This window comes from Carassius carassius, chromosome 47 (genome assembly GCF_963082965.1).
Source record: "Carassius carassius chromosome 47, fCarCar2.1, whole genome shotgun sequence".
Classification (NCBI taxonomy): Eukaryota; Metazoa; Chordata; class Actinopteri; order Cypriniformes; family Cyprinidae; genus Carassius; species Carassius carassius.
Genome location: NC_081801.1, coordinates 20,798,360 through 20,817,139, shown reverse-complemented (window position 1 = coordinate 20,817,139; position 18,780 = coordinate 20,798,360). Strand labels below are relative to the sequence as shown.

Below are 18,780 nucleotides of genomic sequence, written 5' to 3'. Positions count from 1 at the left end.
TATGGTATATTCTGCAACTGAGCTCATTCTTAGGAGCAGAGTCTCCTGCGTGAGTTATTGACAGAGTCAAGGAGGTGAGTGGACTGATGCATTATCATTGGAGGAACAGAGAGTGCTCTGGGTGTGCCAGACAGCTGGTAATCATTAACATCTATTGACAAACTTTGGTCAAACACTCAGCTACCCTCTGTAGGCCTCAGTCTTTAGGTTTTGTCAGGGTGACATCACTTCAGAAGGGTGTTTATAGGTTGAGTTATCCACTGGCTGCCTAATCAAGCCAACAAGCTGGGGCGGGGGGATGTAAAGTGCATCTGTTTTTAGGAGTTGAGACAGTTAGAGACTGCAACTGTCCTAGAGTACAGTTATTTTTAGCAGAAGGGTGCAGTCGGCCCTGGGTGTGACTAAGGTTGTGTTTTTACAGGGTGGCAGTGGTGCACGCCTAGCAGTTCCTCTCACTCCCTGTCTTAAATCGCCTCTTGTGTTATTGACTGCACTTTTAGCGTCACACCCTTAACCTGTCCTGAAGCTTAGTTCTAAAAGTGCAACACAAATTATTCAGTGTTCTGTTTTGTATAAACTTGATTCTGTATCATTTGAAGTAGGACACTTCCTCATTAGATATTTGAGATAAGTCAATAATATGGTGTAATGCCTCAACATCATATGCTTTGTTGACCATTGCTCCCTATTAAAAGCCCATTTTCCTTACTCTATTCTCAACGTAATTCTGTATTACGTATGCCAGGCCAGTAGTTGGCACTGTCACCTTGTACCTGTAAGGAAGTGACGATTATATGTTGTATATGATCAGGGGGGCAGGGTTTCATATTTTATTGAAGCACCCCTGGGCGCCGCCATTGGCTAGCGGACCCCCACCTGCTGTTAGCATTCCATTGACTCCCATTCATTTTGGCGTCACTTTGACAGCGAATAACTTTACATCTGAGGCTTTTAAAGACTCCATTTGTCCATTCATTATTTCTAAAGAAACACGAAAATGTATAAAAGGCTCCATTACCTTGTATCTTACGTTATGGTCCCGTAGAAGCAGTTTTTGTAAAAAATAGGCTAATGATTGCTTCATAACCAGCAACTCTCTGTCGCACATAAGAGAAATTATGGCCGTATGGACAGGAGGAGAAGCTCGCAGGCAATCTTTTACTGTCTATGAGGCAATCGGGGAAACGTGGAGGCATAAAGACAAGGGAGATAATTAATCAGAATACTTACCAAAATTTGCTCCTGTTCACGCTTGCCTTCTCTGGAAGATTCGGTGGGTGATTCAGATTTCTCTTGGCACAGCGATTAGAAGACTTACAGGTTGCTCACGTGACATCTACGTCATGAAGCTCAGTTTGAGTCTGCTCAGTACGCCCGACCCCCGGGAAGTGCGTGCTTCTATTTGACTTCATTTTTCTCCTTTGAATCCAATGGGGTTGCGGTGTCCATTTCTTTTACTTTCTATGTATATGATGCATCTGAAATATTGATTGATTGGTTGTAATATTAGTGAAGTAAATCCACATTTTGCCAAAGAAGCATTAGCAAACTCTTGAGCAGCAACAACAGTACCAGGTACTCCACCATTGTTGTGTATGTATGTTCGCGTTTGCCTTTAAAATCGACACAGAATGCGCATGTCTACATATCTAACACGTACTAAGCACGAGAATGGTGTCACTGTTTTCAAAGATTCCTGTATTGGGTGTTTACATGGAAACGACAAAGGTGTCATTTTCAAAAACTTGCACTTTGAAACCCATTTTCGAAAATATTCAGTCCCAGAAAATGCCATTGTCGTGTAAACAAACAGACAAACGCATAAAATGTTTCCCATTTTTGGCTGAAAATGTTGTCATGTAAACGGCCCCTTAGACAGGCTGGTACTAGGACATTGCGCCACTTACACCTTCTGTTTAGGCCTCATTCTGAATACAGTGTGTGAATACAGACAGTCCATCTTGTCTTTTATGATCCACTAATACAAGGTCATAAAAGACTCTCACACTCAGTCTGGTGTAAAATCCCTTTATGTTTTTACATTCTTTGGCTTGGGGTCAACATTACACCTTTAGATATGGGATGTAGATATAGGTTTTTACTATTGTTTATTGGACAGTCTTGGGAATCAGATTTCATTTTTAGAATTTATACTTTTGGCAGGCTGCCAGAGCTTTCCCTATTTTCCCCATTTTTTCCCAAACCAGCATGTGGCGCTGTAATTCTGCAACCGAGATAAACTATAAACGGAGAAGACTTGGACTATGTGCATAAACCTTACACACGGTATAGAAATGAACATGGAACCAATACATTTATTAATCAGTGTTAATGTTTTTGTTGCTGTTATGTTGCGTAGCAGTGTCTGACTAGAGGCGAGACGTGGGCTGATGACGTCATTGTTTCAGAAAATATACGGATCCGCTGTCCAAATGAAAAACGCAAGGGCGGCGTTTTCTAATTTATCCACTCTGGATCCCGGTTTCAAAAAATATCGGTTTCACTCTCCCAAAACGCCGGTTCCATGGGGACCAACCGCATACGATGCAAAAGTTATGCATATACAGCGTAACTTCATCCTTGTACAGTGTCTGTGCTATTTCTCTCCAGTTGTTACAAACTCCAGCTATAAAAATGACTTTGTGAAAAAAAAAAAATGTAGATGTGCTGATGATGAAATTTGCATCTTATCCGCTGTATGAACGAATGCATAATATACTATAGGCTTAATTGGCAAGCTTCAATAGTTGCAATCACATTTTTGCACAAGGGTTAGCATTTAACATATCACATGTTTCTGAACAGCATCATAGGAAGAGGCTAAATTCATGAGCATGTTGATGGCTTTTATGAGGGTTTCAAGCTTTTTTAAATTCTTGAAAAAAGGAAATTGTGTATTATAAACTGGAAATTACAAATGAATCAGCCTCTATGCCATCTGTAGAAATGAGAGTTCACTAAATGTAATAATTAGTAAAAATTACACACGCAATAAAAATACAGTTATCAGTAAAATGTAAATACCAAAAATTTAAGTATTGGTATCTTACTCATCAAAAACTGGTATTGGTGCATCCTTAGCATTAATCAAGGCAAATTTTTATGCCGTGTTGCTTTGAAATTAAAATGAGATTGAGTTCATCAAAAGCATTGAGAATGTGCTGGATTTTTGGGGGTGCTTATTTTTTTGAGATTATGTATGTTGCTGTTGGCAGAAGAAACGAATGTACCTCAGATATGATCAAGGTCTTTTTTTTACTTTGAGAGCTGCCTAAGGAGGATTCAGTTGTCCGAGAGAGCAGAGGAAGTAAAACACCAGCTTACTGGCTTGAGGGAAAATGAGACTAAGCGAGATGTTAAAGGGGAATTGCAACGTTATGTGGTTTAGCTCCCAGACCTAAAGGAAGTAAACCAAGTTAGAGGTGAGATTTCAGATGAGTGGGGGCTTTTGGGTGTGTTTGTGTGTGTGATATAGGACTGTAAGGATGTTGTCCATGTCTCCCCAGATTAGAGGTGATGTGACAGAATGACCCCCTACCATTGCGGCACAATCATTAACCAGGAAAAGAATCCTGTACCCATAGCAACCCCTGCAGTTCTGCCAAACTGTCTGCAATGAAACGAGGGAGCGGGGGTGGGGTGCTCAGGGTGGGGAGGGTGTGTCTCAATGTGTGTGTGGGACTATTGATGTTGGAAACGGCATGCAAGCCATTGCTCAGAATTACGTGATTTGGAAAAAAATTTGCTGAACCTTTGTTCCTGTAGAACACTCTAAACGCATACAAATGCTTGACATTTGCATTAGCCTTTTACTGTAGCTTAATTGTAAGGAGCAAGGCATAAATGTGTCTTGTCTCGAGCACATTCTTCCAGGGAAGTATAGACTATCCTCTTAGGTATGTTCTTTGGAACTGCATCTTGCCCCTATGCCTTTCGATCTGACATCACCAGCTCTCTCTTGCTTTCCGTTTTTCTCTCTGTTCAGCTCTGCAGGAGAGATGAGCTGGCTTTCAGAAAGAGAGAAACTTCTTCCTTCCTGCCTGGGTGCTTCACGGGCATTAAATGGTTTGAGACGAGGTGAAATATTGAGTTTTGCATTACATTAGCAAAGCTACATTTCAGCCAAGCGTCCTGTGGAGAAACTTCATTTCTGTATGTATGCAGAGCAGACCTTTCTTTTTGAGTACAAGAACTGGAGGTAAAGCAATAAGCATGGTAGGACTGTTGTGTGAGAGTGTGTTTTAGGGTGGGGAGGGCTATGGGAAGTAGCAGCAGAGTTTGCGTCAGAGGGGTGTGGTGAGATAAGGCCAAGTTCACTGCTATGGTTGGTGACTTTGCCAACAATAAAGAGAAAGTCCTATGTGTGTGTGTGACAATTTATTTACAGCTAATATACATTCCCAGCCATCACTGTAGGTATTCTTAAATAAACAGTACATCCAAAAATTACAATTCTGTAACTTCAAAAAAGACCCAAAACACCCTCAAAGTAGCAATATATTTCAAATCTCCTGAAATTATATGATTGCTTACATGCTAAAATTTATATTTATATATATATCTTTAATATTGAATACAAAGTGCTAATGCTATTGCTGTTTGATATCATTTGGTATTATTTGTTGCATTGGTTTTTTAAATTTTTTTTGTCTTGTGTAAGAGTGGTCTGATCACTGAAAGAAGTACCTATTTGAAGGTCTATTTGAAACCTTCTTTTTATCATATAGGATTATATATAGGCATGCTCTGATCGGTATTTTTTCATACATTATTACTACTAATACTATTCCGCAAAGATACATTAAATTTATCAAAATTGACAAAAATAATGTTACAAAAGATAAGAAAAAATCTTTTTGAACTTTCTTTTCATCAAAGAATCCTGAAAAAAATGTCATCAGGGCTCCAAACTGCGACTAAAATCAAAGTCAGTTCTATGCGGACCACAAGCGTTGTAATTGGTCTGCTAGAATCCCTCCCTCCATATGTACAGGTGCATCTCAATAAATAAGAATATTGTGGAAAAGTTCATTTATTTCAGTAATTCAACTCAAATTGTGAAACTTGTGCATTAAATAAATTCAATGCACACAGACTGAAGTAGTTTAAGTCTTTGGTTTTTTTAAATGTGATGATCTTGACTCACATTTAACAAAAACGCACCAATTCACAATCTCAACAAATTAGAATATAGTGAGATGCCAGTTGGCTACTCAACTCAAAACACATGCAAAGGTTTCCTGAGCCTTCAAAATGGTCTCTTCTAGGGAAGACTGCTGATCTGACAGTTGTCCAGAAGACAATCATTGACACCCTTCACAAGGAGGGTAAGCCACACACATTTATTGCAGAAGAAGCTGGCTATTCACAGAGTGCTGTATCCAAGCATGATGTTGAGTGGAAGGAAAAAGTGTGGAGGAAGGGTGGAGAAGCTCAGAGCCCAAGTTGCTTGAAGTCCAGTGTTAAGTTTCCACAGTCTGTAATGATTTGGGGTGCAATATCATCTGCTGGTGTTGGTCCATTGTGTTTTTTGAAAACCAAAGTCATTGCACCTAAACAAACAAGTTAAATATAAAGTATTTAAAACAGGTAAGTTCATATATTTGGAGTAAAGTTGAATTGAACTGATGCATCAGTCATACAGCGCTCCGGACCGCGCGCCTCATGACGAGCTCGACGCACCGCAACAGAAACAAGAATGAGATGCATTCTAACATAACTGTGGCATTAAACTCAGTGAGGGCTCATTTAAAATAGTGCACATATATAGGCCATTCAGATTACTTGTTAAAGTGCAATGAAACACCTTATATCTGCAGACGATGTACGTCTGTTTGTGGATGGTGACTTAGTAACGGCCAAAACTCTGTATTTTGCATGCATCACATTATAGTGCGGTGTGCATGAAAATAATAACAAGGCTGCAGAGCAAACTTATCATACATAGTGGTTCTCACGTAGTCCTTCTACGTCATCACCACATAGTGAGTGTTATAAGTGATAAGTCTAATAGAAGGTCTATGTGAGAACCACTATGGATGATAAGTTCGCTCTGCCGCCTTGTTAATATTTTGTCTTTACTTAATTTGTAACTCCAAGAAAGAGTTAATCTGTCATGTATGAGAAGAGCGTGTTGTCGTGTAGCAGCCATTAAATGTGTGGGACACCAACTCCTCGTTTTCTATCTCTTTCATTTCATGGATTTAACGAGTTATCAGAGTCAAGGCGGACAGTTTCAGTGACTACAGGCTCTAACCTTTTGCGCTCGCACGCGATGTGTGTGTGTGTGTGTGTGTGTGTGTGAAATGCGATGCTGAAGTGAAATAGCTGGGCAGTTTTATTTTAATAAGCAGCCTAATAAAAATAATAGTTATTATTATTATAATCTAATACATTAATAGGAAAATGAGCCTAATATCGTCTTGATTATCGACAGAGAAATCTGCTTATGTCGATATCTCTGACTATCGTCGATACACGATACTATCGTCTATCGGCACAACCCTAGACCACACTGCCAAAAGCACCAAAAGTTGGTTAAATGATGTTGAATGGTGTTGGTGTGCTTGACTGGCCAGCAAACTCACCAGACCTGAACCCCAGAGAGAATCTATGGAGTATTGTCAAGAAGAAATTGAGAAACAAGTGATCAAAAAATGCATATGAGCTGAAGGCCACTGTCAAAGAAATCTGGGCTTCGATACCACCTCAGCAGTGCCACAAACTGATCACCTCCATGCCACGCCGAATTGAGGCCTTAATTAAATCAAAAGTACCCCTGCCAAGTATTGAGTGTAGGGCTGTAGCTATCGAATATTTTAGTAATCGAGTATTCTACCAAAAATTCCATCGATTAATCGAGTAATCGGATAAAATGTGTTTTTGCTTAATTAAAGTGCAATATTAATTATGCAAGAGAAAATAAGACTCCTGGGTCTCTTAAAATGAACAACAAAGTTTCCTTTTTTAGAATTTTTTTTTTTTTTTTAAATGCATAGAATGCAATGCATACATCAAAAATAAACATTTAATTATTACCCATTGTTTCTCTGTCTGTACTTGTACTGTGAACAATGACAATAAAGTTGACAGATGAATTAAGTGCATTTAAGTGCCATTCAGTTGGGGTTTTAAACAAAGCATTTTCTGAGATGCACATTAAACATTAAACACATAAAACATTAATTTAATTTATCTTTTAATTATTGAACATTAACTTAACTTTTTGGTAAACAAGGGGAATTACTATTAAAAATAAAACATGAAAGAAATGTTGTGTGATTAAACCTAAAAAAAAAAATAAATGTTTTTTTTTTTTTTTTTTTTTTTTTTAGTAGTAGTAGTAGGCTATGTACATTCTGCTGAACAATAGTAATACAGGACTTTTATTTTGACGGGTTGGCATACCTTTACAGTTCTGTGTATGTGATGTGACGCTAGTTTTACTCAAATCAAACGATCAAATGCTCATGAAGTGACTGTCAGAGCAGTTCTGGAGATGTTGTTCATGTCTTTATTTAGTGAGACAGCAGACGCTGAAATCACCGCGAGCGTCACGCGCGCTTCAGTGTGTGTTAATAAAGGAAGTTGCGCTTCTGCTCCATTCATTAACACAGATACGCAGAACATGCAGGATTCATATTCAAATAGACTGTTCAGTAGGGCTGTTGCGATAACCGCAAAATTGTAATACCGCGCTATTGACAAGCAAACCGCAGAGGAAAGATAGCAACCGCAGAAACCGCGGCAACCGCAGTGTTCAGGTTTTTTTTATTTTTTTTTATGAGGCTGTGGCCTTATTGTTCTTTTTTTCAATTTGTCACAATTTCAATTTTTTTTTGTGCATTCAATGTTAAATAAATTAATGATACAATATGGTCACGACTGTAATTTTCTCGTGAGCCGTTGTAGCTTTATGGTGCTTCGTTAGTTTTGAATAGGCCGGCTGAAACGATGGGAGGCGCTCGATCTCGTCCCAAAACCTAATGTCACGTTGCCAGTTTGGGAACATTTTGGCTTTCAACCCAATGAAAAGGACGAGCCAGCGAATATAGATGAGCCGATATGCAAAATGTGCTGCAAAAAAGGTTCCTGTGACACTGCAATACATCTAATTTGAGGTCATTGGGACATACTAAAACGCTTAACGGGAAAAACGCTTAATGTGGTTTAATGTACCAATACAGTGATATTAACAGACCAAACTCACTAAACATCATATTAATAAAGTATGTTATCTACAAAGAATCTGATGATCCCTGAATATGAATTCAACGCGTTTAATAACACGTTAAGCCTTTTCCTCTCATAGGACTGTGCATAGGACTGTGCTATTGCATTTTATTATTTTTACTTAACCTGTGTTCTACATGATTCAACTCCTATACAATTGCATTTTACTAATTAAAAAAAGAAAAAAAATGTATGTGAAAGACATACACTCTTAAAAATAAAGGTGCTTAAAAGGTTCTTCACAGAACCATTTTTGGTTCCACAAAGAACCATTCAGTCAAAGGTTATTTAAAGAACCATCTCTTTCTGACCTTTTTTTTTTATCTGAAGAACCTTCTTTCACCACCAAAGAAAAAAACTTTTGTGAAACGTAAAGGCTCTTCAGATGTTAAAGGTTCTTTATGAAACTACTTCTCTATGGCATCATGAAGCACCTTTATTTTTGTGTATGACAACATTTACAGGATGCATTGAGGAGGAACCCAAACTGCACTCAGTGGCCAAGTGATGCTTATGGTCCATGATATTGGTACAGATTCTGCCAATGGCTCCTTACTCTATTTTTTTTGTTTGGAGCCCTGGTCATGGTTTACACAAAAATATTAATTAGCACAACCGTTTTTAAAATTGATAATAAAAACTAAGAAAAGTTTCTGAATGATTTCTGAAGGATCATGAGACACTGAAGATTGAAGCGGTACAGGAATAAATTACATTTAAAAAAACCATCAATTAGAAATGGTTATTTGAAATTGCAATGATAAAATTACTGCTTTTACTGTATTTTTTTCTCTCTTTTAAAAAAGAAACAAAAAATGGACGCTTACACAAAAATTCTTATTCGGACAGATAAGATTACAAAGAAAGAGCCTACAATGCTTATTCACTTTTTTGAGAGATCACCAATCACATTGAATCAAAAGGAGCGATTATCAGCAGACTGCGAATGGAACCCGGTCTTGTGGCCAAACCGCACTGACATCAATGGTAACATGTTTGAGTTGAGAGCTACTCTGGAGATTTTTGGTAAATAATAGATATAATTTGTGTGATTAAATCGGAATTCATCAAAATGACTGCTAAACATTAAGTGTATATGTCATGTAAGATTCAAAGTATCAAATAATAATAGACTTCCACTGGGTACAGTACCTGGTACCAGGTACTTTTTTTTAGTACCACCTTGGTTGAGGTTCTAAGTGAACCGTAGCATTACCAAAACATGACATGTAAACTCTGGAGAGAATCATCACTACCCGTGTCACTGAACTTTCGACGGAAAGACACAACAGAACCGCTCGATTTAAATCAGCACAGCCAGCAAAAGATCGAACGTAACAGTTTTGAACAAGCGCACCTTTTTTAACAACCAAAAAGTGTCAGGTTCATTGTCTGATGAGGAAGTACAGACGTTCCTCTCGTTGATAGCAGAGAAGCGTGGAATGAAAAAGTGTATGTGGGAAAAGGGCTAAACTCTCCCTCTGTATATGCTGTGAATTTGAATTAACGTTCATCTGGAAAAGCAGTATGCATTATCTCACTATATTTGAAACGTTTATCATTTATACACCCCGCCCTACCCCCGAAAGAAAGTTCAGGCTCACAATTTTTTTTATATTTTTTTGCTTTAACCCCTGTATACAATGGTTTGCATTAAACTTTAAGCCCTCACACTGCAAACTGAAGAAAATCATATATGGAAACGTTATCTTGCGGCAGCAAGTTGATACCCAGCCACTTTTTTGTATGGATTAAGTTTCATTCATTCATTTATTTGATTGCTTGCATTGTTGTTCAGCATCTGTAATAGTAAGAATCTTCACCTTGGTTCATTCAAGTCAATATATTTATTTGTATAGCATCCACAATACACAAATCGTTTCAAAGCAGCTTCTAGTAAGCTCCCTTGATAATGGCTTAATTCTTTACACTGAGCAATTTTACTGGGCAATATGATGATATATATATATATATATATAACAATAAAAAATGATCCACTGAGATCTAGATATGTATTCTCCCCTTTAAAAAATAGACATGGTTTTGATACAATAACCAAAATGTTTTGTTAGTTAGCCGATATTAGTACCACTGTGTAGTGAAGGAGACTGAATGAATATTTGCAGCCTCTCAGACAAACCACAGAGCAATTTTTTTTTTAAAGAGATTAACATATTAGTTTTTTTTCTAAGAGTAAGATGGTTTTCAAAAAAAAAATGGTAGCACTTTATTTTACAGTCCTGTTCCTTGTGTACATACTATGTACTTATTATAGTAATTACAATAACTATGTAATAACTAGGTACTAACCCTGAACCTGCCCCTAAACCTAACTCTACCCCATGTAGTTACCTTGTATTACCAGAACTTTCTTAGATAAATAAATACACTGTAAGTACACTATAAGTACATGTACGTACACGTACTGTAAAATAAAGTGCAACCAAAAAAATATTAAAAGTTAACGGTTGGGTTTTTCTGTGGTCATTCACCACTGATCTAGATCAGTGGTTTACACTCTGTGCTCCTTAGCGTGACCTAAAACATGGCGGAAGCCAGCGTGTCATGATGTAGTTTCCCATTCTCTATCCACATTATGTCCATCAAGATAATCTTCACAAGATAATATAACTTTGATATATATATATATACTATATATAAACTTGGGCTATAAACGAACTATAGCACCACGTTCGCTCACCTTCAGCATCACCACCACCATGCTTCCCACAACTTTTTTAAACTTATTTTGGCGTGTTCAGTGAAAAGGATTTACTCTGTGTATGAATTTTAATCCACGCTACATTAGCATTTTTGTGTATACTGGAATAAAAAATACAAAACTGAATAGCTTACTTTACATATTTGTCAAGCAATCTTGTCCTGTCACATTTACAGTGGTGACATTTACCATGGTTTGGCGAATTTTCATGGGCACAGTCTAGTCATTTTAATAGGAATCCATGCGATCAAATATTTTATGTGACTGCAAAATGTTTCCCCCACACAGATTTCACGACTGGTTCATCATGTTGACCAAAAGAAAGCTGCTTGGTTTGCAAGTGACTTCCATGTGAGCTGTGCTTCATACATCACTACATTACTGAAATAGACAATAGACCTTTTTTGCATGCACAATTTTTCTGAAATTTCACTAATGTGACAAGCTACGAAAGTGTGCCAGACCTTTCGGCAATTAATAAAATCTAGACAAATGTCAAAGTTCACTTGTATTACCATCTGAAACTATAACTGGTACCAGAGCAATACTTTTTTAAGGGCATAGTGCTTTAAAGAGAGACGCCTGACACAGGGTGGTCTTTGGCCAAAGGGAGTCGTTGTACCTTTAAGAGGCTAAGGGAAAGAGCCAGAGGGTAGGACAGTCCCTGCACCACAGCCTGTGCTCCGTGTGTGTCACCAAACCCTCTGCCTGCTCATCCCCCTCACAAACCCCATGCAGCTGTGACCTTACATGTGTATCCTCCCCTTCTGCCTCTTTTATCTTTTCCTCTCTCTCTCACTCTTTTACTTTCTCTTCTTTTGCTTTTTGACCGATGAGTTGATTACATGGAGGGACACTGTGACAGCACTGGCTGGTACACAGAACAAGATGTGCCTCAGGCCCCACCAGACTGCATTAAAATTACGCTGTTCTGACATATTTAAACAGCAGCAACAAACATGTACACGTACACGCAGATTTGCACATGCATACACAACCAGAGACCTTATTTTCTTGAAAAAATTTGTATCCTTATCAAGTGTTGTAAAGGCTGTCGTCTTGTTTGAAAACTAAAGGAACATCTCATTTGTTTTCTTAGTTGGTCCTCGAACACCTTATTTGGCAGTGCATGGAGTTAGTGGAGCGGCTTTGAGAAAAGCTAAGACAAAGTAAGTTTACTCGTCAGTCAGTTATTCCCTTAGAGGTTGGTTCAGTTCACGCGCTTTTAGCTTATGTAACAGCTGTGAACCATTATTTGCTACTTGCTATTGCTAATATCATTGGACAGAAATTGGTATACCCCGTGAGCGGTAGATGAGTCATCATAATTTTGATGCATTTAACTGATAAATGTTCTAAATGTATCTAAAAATATATATCTGCAAAATGTTAATTCACACGAGCACATAGATGTCTTCACTCCTCAAAGCTAAAAAAGAGTGTGCTGCATTCTGCAGGATAGATTTAACATGAATAGTTGATCACTTATCGATCAAACAGTATCGTCTTGTTTTAAGGTGTGGTCACTTTCTCTGTGGTTCGTTGAATATTATCGGGGAAAATACAGTCATTTCAATAGGAATCCACACGATCAGGAAATTTGCATTACGGAAAGAAATTTTATTAAAATTATATTTAGAGTTTATCTTGTTTTTTTTTTTTTTTTCAAATATGAATCGATAAGCACATTCTGTGTTTAGGCCAGAAAGTCATGCACTACTAGCTTGATCGCTGAATGTGAAAGTGTGTCGCATCAGTTAACCAAGCAGTTTACCTGACATCCTTTAAAAAGTGAAGTGCAAAAAAAGCACTGTCAGTAGAAGTGTGCAAACTAATGATTGGAAAGAAAACTGAAAACTAATGCAAATGTCACCAAAATGTAAATTATGCAAAAACAAAAAAGGTTGAACAAGTTTTGCCTACTTATTAAGATTAGGTGAAATATTAGCCAGGATTCTTCACACTGAGTTAAGCAATCCTATTCCATGAGCAGGATTCTTGGAGACAAGATCTCACATCACTACAGTACCTTTATATTCTCAAGCTTTGCTATGCAGCATGTCACAAAATCTGATCTCATATCAGTTTCCGCTTTCATTATTTTTTGTGTTTACTCTGTATGAGCTTGTGTTTTTTTTTCCACCTTAGGGCTTAGTGGCCATTGTGTTAGACTGTAGAACAATGTGTGTGAATGTTTTTGTAGAATGCTTTCTAGACTAATACAACCAAGTACCCCGCTTTTTATTTTGTGAGCTTTCATATGATACTTAATGTAGGCTAGAGTAGTGTTGTCACGGTACCAAAATTTCAGTATTCGGTACCGATACCAGTGAAAATCCACGGTTCTCGGTACCAATTTCGGTACCAAAGCAAAACACAAAAATATGCTAATTAAAAAAAAAAACTTTTTAGCACTAAAAATAAAACCAATGCCATTCTTTATACTTATTTACAATTGTGTTTAACGTTTTTCTACAAGTTATATAATTATGAAAAACAGTAAACAAGTTTCACCCAAATTGAATTTGTCTTTTAATTTATGAAATTTAAACACATTTTATTTTTGGTAAATAAAGGGGATTTGCTATTGAAATTAAAACATGGAAGAAATATTGTGATTTATTTCTTTTAAAAATAAAGTTTTATAAATTTTTTCAACAGTAGTAGCAGTATCACATACATTTTACTAAATAATAGTAATATTTCTAGCACAATGCCTTTCTGTAAAAAAAAATAGTAATAGATCATATTAATTATTATTAAAAGATAATACTACTACTAATTCTACTATCATACTAATGTATATACAATGCACTATGGATTGATGAGCTGCTGGGTTCATGAATATTAATCACGTTGTCTGCGTGGTCCGCTCGGTCAAACTGATTTGCTGAAATCAAAACAGGGACAGTACTAGATCGGTACTAGAATGAATATGAATAATTCTAAATGAACTCCATTATTTTGACAGGAGAAGACAACAAAGAATAGTTTACATATAGCGTGTCGATTCAGCGTGGTAAGACTCTCGCTTGCTCTCTCTTTGCATGTGTGAGAAACAGCGCTATCAGTAAAGCGAAGGAGAGTCGTGCGCCTTCACAAAGAGTTTACAGAGCATTAAATACAGGTGCCATTGAGATGAACTGAAAAGTTCAGATCGCTTGATGGAGAGAGAACTCTGAAGCTCAGATGCTGAAATTAATGCAAACGTCATGCGCTTCGGTCTATGTAGTAAACAAACCCGCACGTCTCTGCCATTCATTAATTCACACAGAGACGCGCAGAACACGGATTCATATTTCAAACAACTTTTCCGGCTTAACATTTACAGATACTGGTCCATATGGAGATTTGATTTGATTAATTTATGATAACTTTGACAAATTCCATGACTGTCCATATTAAAATGTAAGTTTCATTTTCATGACTGGATTTTGAGATTCCGTCCTCGTTTTCTGCTTCGCGGAAATCATAGCGCTGAACCGGGTCTGAACGGGACCTCGGTACTACCGGTACTTAAAGAAACCTGGTACTGTCACATTTAAAAAATTTTAGTACCGACTTGGTACCGATGTACCGGGTCTTTTGACAACACTAGGCTAGAGTGTTAAACCTGAAATAAGAGTTACTGTAGCTACTGTAGTTGGGTAACATCAAGATTGAAATTTTAAGTTTAATTTATTGAATCCTCTATGTGCAGATTCTGGCTGGGTGAGTATCTACAATAACACTAGTTAATGCAGTGATATCACTTTGGAAGACATTCTTAAGAGATGGTGGCTGTGTGATACCTATTTTTCCTGATGTCTTGGATTGACCTTCAAAACACTAATTTGGACACGGATTCAACAAATTTCCAAATGGTTTCACTATTATATTCCCTCCCACCTCCATTTGCCTCAATCATTCAGTGATTGACATGGTCCTAGAGTGGGGCAGCTCCTGCACTTTGGAATTTGAGCAAAGGTTTTACTTAGAGCGGTCAGAGAAACTAGCTATATGACAGCAGGGGAGGTAGAGAGGCCCTGCCTTTCCTCCCTGCTGCTAGGAAAACTTGCCCAAACTGCTCAGAGAACAACACACACCTCCCTATCCCCTCCGTATATTCTTCTCCTGCACCCTCTCAACCACTCTTCCTAGGGGGTCCAGTTGGGTCTAGCCGTGGTATGGAACCAATCTCAGGTTACACGATTGTGCAACATGCGGCTTTGAACACCCTTTCAGTCATTCAGAGCTGATGTCCTACTTCCATCTCAGGGCCTCATGCATTATGAGTTGAGCCCCTTCTGGTCCTAGTAAGTCCCAGAGTAACATTCTCAAAGAGCAACAGTTTATAATAAGGTTCTGCTGACCCTAGGTCCTCTGACGTGTCTCAGTTGATGGTCAAGTTTGAAAAACTGGGATTCAAGCCTGGGAAGCCCCTGACATTTTTCTGGAAGTGCCCAAGAGATATAATGCGTCATGGCATTAGGGCTGGGTTTGTACTGCTAACTGTTTCTGCAATACATGCAATAGTCAATCAATCTGGTTTGAAAGCAGTTTTGGTTGAATTTGTAAATGTAAATGTACTGTACACAGTAAATTGCATTTTCTGATTATTATTGCAGTTTTAACATGAAATACTTAATGAAGTAAAAGATAACGACTTTTAAGAATTTGGCATTGCACTGGTCTTTTTGCTCTAGTTGCCCCAACATTTCGGTTTTTATCATGTGGATTATAGGTCCTCCTCTTAGAGTGCCTAACATGATGAGGATTCTTAGGTTCCAATCGAATTTTTACAGCCAATACTTCCTAAATATGAGTACCAAAAGTATGACACTCTTTGGGGAAGGAGGGATGGACAGAAGGGTGTGCGTGGTGAGCTATGCAGTCCAGGGCGGCCACTCTACCCACGTCGCACTGGGGCGGGGACTGGTTGCCATGGGGGCTTGGGAGCGACTGAGTGAGAGAGAACTTCATGACCCAGATTGAGATGGTTCTCTCTTCCCCCCTCCACCACCAATCTTTCCTGTTCTTTCATTTTCTACTCGATTCTATGTCTCTGCTATCCTCTCTACCTTGTGTTTTCCTCTCTAATGCTTGATGTTCCCTCTCTGAGTAATACGAACCCCCTCCTCTTTCCATAACTTCCTGCTGGGGCATAGAGGGACCTGGGGTCACACCCACCCCACCCTCTTTTATTCCTGGAACTACTCACAGCACAAGCTCCCAGGGGAGCCTTCACACACACATATTTACACTCACATACTCTGGTAATGCTTCCTCACCAATACACATCATCATCTCTCCAAAGGATTTGCCAGTGGGCGAATACTACTCTCAATCATTGAATTGCTCAAATACTTTCATTTTGTCGGAGCTAGCCTTGTGTGCATAACTTGCAAGTCAAAAAGTCATTTTCTGCCAGTTGTGGGTGAATTAAGATAAAAGCTACCTGTCATGAAGTTGTATTTTGCATTATATTTTATAAATTAAAAGATAATTTTTAATTATATAAATATTATTTAGCAGTGTTCTTCCTTGCATATTTGAGACTGTACTGCTCGTAGTGAGTTTTGAAATTAGCAATTCTCCATTCCCCAGTCTAGCTGCACCAAGAACAAAAACATAAGCACACTTCATATTTTCATCTTGGTGGCTCTGCGTAAGGAATATTATACACCTGTGTTGCCAAATAGAGTTTGAAATAAATAAAAGAAAAAATTTTAGGCATCATAGATAAACCAATGATAACATTTCCTGGATAAAGGTCTTCAGCATTTTGAGTATTCCTTAATAGTTGTAAAGACGTGTGGCACTAGATCCTATCCCCCTGCAGAGGCCCATCCCCTGATTATATTGGCTGAGAGAACTTTTAATTGGTACATCAGTGCCCATTAGAAATAATAGAAAACTGATTTTCTGTGTATGTAGTTTTAATATTAAAAATAACATATGTTATTCATTTTTAATTATTAAGTTAATTGTTAATGTCTTTTAAAGCTAGAAATGGTCAATGGTCATCAGCAAGTCAAGTCAAGTCACCTTTATTTATATAGCGCTTTAAACAAAATACATTGCGTCAAAGCAACTGAACAACATTCATTAGGAAAACAGTGTGTCAATAATGCAAAATGACAGTTAAATGCAGTTCATCATTTAATTCAGTGATGTCATCTCTGTTCAGTTTAAATAGTGTCTGTGCATTTATTTGCAATCAAGTCAAGGATATCGCTGTAGATGAAGTGACCCCAACTAAGCAAGCCAGAGGCGACAGCGGCAAGGAACCTAAACTCCATCGGTGACAGAATGGAGAAAAAAACCTTGGGAGAAACCAGGCTCAGTTGGGGGGCCAGTTCTCCTCTGACCAGACGAAACCAGTAGTTCAATTCCAGGCTGCAGCAAAGTCAGATTGTGCAGAAGAATCATCTGTTTCCTGTGGTCTTGTCCTGGTGGTCCTCTGAGACAAGGTCTTTACAGGGGATCTGTATCTGGGGCTCTAGTTGTCCTGGTCTCCGCTGTCTTTCAGGGCAGTAGAGGTCCTTTCTAGGTGCTGATCCACCATCTGGTCTGGATACGTACTGGATCCGGGTGACTGCAGTGACCCTCTGATCTGGATACAGACTGGATCTGGTGGCCACGGTGACCTCGGAATAAGAGAGAAACATACTAATATTAGCGTAGATGCCATTCTTCTAATGATATAGCAAGTACATAGGGTGTTATGGGAAGTGTTCCCGGTTCCGGTTTACCTAATTAATGCAGCCTAAAAATCCTTTAACGGATTTGGATATTAAAAGCATATTACTATGTTATGTGTAAGCCAGGTTAAAGAGATGGGTCTTTAATCTAGATTTAAACTGCAAGAGTGTGTCTGCCTCCCGAACAATGTTAGGCAGGTTATTCCAGAATTTAGGCGCCAAATAGGAAAAGGATCTGCCGCCCGCAGCAAGTGTCAGCCCACACTCTAAAAAATGATGGGTTATTTCAACACAAATTTGGGTCAAATATGGTCAGACCCAGCAGTTGCTGGATTACATTTTTAAATAAAAATTTCTAACCCAAAAGTAAGGTTAGTCCATATTTGACCCAAAGTTGGGTTGGAATAACCCAGCATTTCTTTAGAGTGTATCATTCTTAACATTTTTCTTAAATGTGGCAGTTCAAATTAAAATAACTGTCCGTCTGCAAGTTTAATTGGTGAGTGCTTTTTTGGACCCTGTTTACCAACGTTCTGCTCACATTCAGTGTGTATGAAGCATTACAACACTACAAACACTGGCGTTTACCAGCCATTTCAGACAACATTAGCCATAAAAAGGAATGCATATATGTGCCTTCACAGTGTATGTGTTCACCGTGTGTCCGTGCCAGGTTTGGAGGAGGGGCACATAGAGGGCGGCCACACCCCAGCTTATGGGGGGTCACACCTCTTTGTGGAATCTACTGCAGCTGGGTCACATGACCCCCACTCCCACCCTCATGCCTAAGCGTTACCACATTTCCCCCCTTCTCTTTCTCTTCACTAATACTTCTGCACTACTCTGTGAGACTGGCCTCTTTCTTTTGCTACTCAGTCTTAAAGACCTGGGTGTGACTCTGCTTGGCTCGAAGAGGGAGGCGACGCAGCACTGCTGACTACTTCTCCCTACTGGTTAATTTGCTCTTTCTCTCCTCTTGTCTTTCTCCAGCTGGTCAGTTTTTGAACCGTCTTTTCCCACATCTAATCTTCTGTGTTTCTACACTTTTGTCATTTAGTTTCTAAGGTATTGTTGAAGTACTATCTAAAGTATCTTTAGTATAGTACAGTCTAGGCCTTTTCCACCCATCATCTCTTTTGTTTC

General features: G+C 38.5%; 1 protein-coding gene across 2 annotated transcripts in view; it reads left to right on the top strand.

Moving 5' to 3' along the window:
* Positions 1 to 18,780, top strand: part of LOC132130086 (Krueppel-like factor 8) — a 41,505-nt gene that overhangs the window by 5,389 nt on the left and 17,336 nt on the right. The gene's annotated exons all lie outside the window — the stretch shown is intronic.